The following is a 2,309-nucleotide window of genomic DNA, read 5'->3' as shown; positions in this document are numbered from 1 at the left end:
CCTCATGGGTCCCTCTCCTCTGGCCCCTGACCTTAACTGGCCTTGGTCTGGCCGCCCCAGCTCCCATGTGACCCGCTTGGTTCACACTCCTCCTCCCGCAGCTGGCAGCCCCGCCTTAGCACGAGCTTTCTCCCAGCCCCCTCGGTGCTGTGGTCCCTGCTGCGGACGCTCGTTCTGTTAGGGCCATTTCTGTCTCATTGCATAGAGCTTTGCTTCCCAAGAACGGGGTGTCTCATGGATCCTTCGCACCCACTGGCGGACGCAGCACAGAGCAGAGGGCCTGAGGGGTTTCAACACTGTTTGTTGAAGGAATAATAACAGCAGCCCTTCACCAGTGTGAAGACTTTACAGTTTGCAAGCACCGCCACACTCTCAAGTCATCATCTACCACTTCTCCAGGTTCTGCGCTTGGTGTGAATTTTCTAATTTTCATTATCACAGCGATCCATGAGTTACCTGCCTGCGAGGAAGGGGACCTATTGTTTGGACAAGTGTTAAGGGCGCTGCCTAGCAGGTGATGGCAAGGCAGGCTCTGTCCCCAGTGCTGCCACCAGCACCCGAGGAGAGCTGGCCAGTATTTCTGAGCCCCAGCCTCTGGGCCCCCACAGCCACCCTCCCTGGGCCGTGCAGCAGCACAGGTGACAGCACCGTCTTCTCTCTTGGTCATTGGCTGAAGACCCTGCCCTGCCGAGAGCCACTCCGAGGACTGTCTGGTCCAGGCTCCATCACTCCTGACCGTGGGGCCGGATGCCAGACACCCCCCGGCCCCCGCTCCAGCTCTAGTTTCCTCCCTGGAATGTGGGACCACACTGTCTGCCCAGCTGGACCGGAGCCCACGCCGACAGTTCAGTGTGGAAACGCGTTGTGCACTGTGAGGGATGTGCGTGCTTCTTATTAACCAAGACTGCACGTTGCCTTTTCATTGGAAAGTTGGCGTATTTACACAGAGACACTCAGATGCAGGGTCAGTTTAGCTGCTCATCTTTGTCTCTTGTGTAAAAAAATAAGATGTGGACCCACCCGGAAGCCACCAGCATGCCCCTTGCAGTTATGAAACTCGATTTCCTTTGTCACCCCGACGTGTCCCCAGGATCAGCCCACGTCATCCACGCCAGCATGGCACCTCGAGTTGGAAGTTAATTCTTCTTCTTTATTGTATCGAGGGCACTTAATTTTTTGGTGACTTACTCCTCTTGGTAATTATAGATGTGTTGATTAGAATGTCACCACAGGTTTTTAAAAATGATTTATCCCCATTGCTGATAGAAAACTCTTCCTGTGTAAGTTTTCATTCCTGCTTCTGCAGCCGTGTTCAGGGACCCTGGCCAGCCCAGCACCTCTATGGGGGCTAATAGAGTCGCCATGCACATCTATAATTAAGGAATTTCAAAACACAAATTGCTGCCTTCGGGGCCAATAGCCAGCTCGGTTGCCATCGATCACGTCAGCCCTTGAGTCAGCTCTGCGTGTGTTTGGTAAAGCAAATTAACGTGCGACAACTTTGCTTGAAATAATGCTCACATTTAAGATGTAGCAAGAAACAGGAGAAACAAACAATAAAGGGGTCCAGGGAGAGTGGAAATCATACGTTTAAATGGGAAGAAAACGAGGCCTCTTTGGTCACCTGTAGGTTTGGCACAAGCTGCCGGAATCTGGGGCACCCCTCTGGCCTGCTTTGGGGCTGAGCTTGTTGGGCCTGCGTCGCCTCTGAGCGCACCTGGGGTGTGCAGGGGACCTCTGGCGCCTGACTATGCCACAGGTTGCACCCTTTGGAAGCGTGTTCTTCAGAGGGCCTGGAACAGCATTTCGGAGCCCGGGCAACAGCGGGGAGCTCCCAGCGGCCGGGCAGCTGCAGAGGAGCCTCAGACACCAGCCCCGGCGGCGCTGTCTGGTCTTTGCGCCCAAGCGGGGACTTGTGGCCTCGAAAACCTGCTTCTGGTTTTGAAACTTGGTCCCTTCCCAACATGACAGCATTATTATTATTATTATTATTATTATTTTGGCCACCAATAAAACCATGGCCAGTGCTAATATTAACGTCCTTTGCAGCCCAGTTAACAGAAGCCAGATCATTGTTGTGTTTCCTGTCAATAACCACCAGCAACATTTTGGTGTCTCTCTCTGTGTTAAACATGTAACGATGAAGTTTTAAAAAAGAAAACTGGACTTAAGACTTTCCGCCCTTTATTCTCACTGACTCCACTTTCCCACACTTCCCCAAAGCAGCGAGGATCTGAGCAGGCGATCTGTAGCAGCTATGGAGATTCCATCACTGAGCACCCTGCCGTTCTGCGGTCTCTCACACTGAT

The sequence above is a fragment of the Myotis davidii genome, unplaced genomic scaffold, assembly GCF_000327345.1.
Source record: "Myotis davidii unplaced genomic scaffold, ASM32734v1 scaffold72, whole genome shotgun sequence".
In the NCBI taxonomy this organism is placed as follows: Eukaryota; Metazoa; Chordata; class Mammalia; order Chiroptera; family Vespertilionidae; genus Myotis; species Myotis davidii.
Note: the sequence above shows the minus strand (reverse complement) of the source record.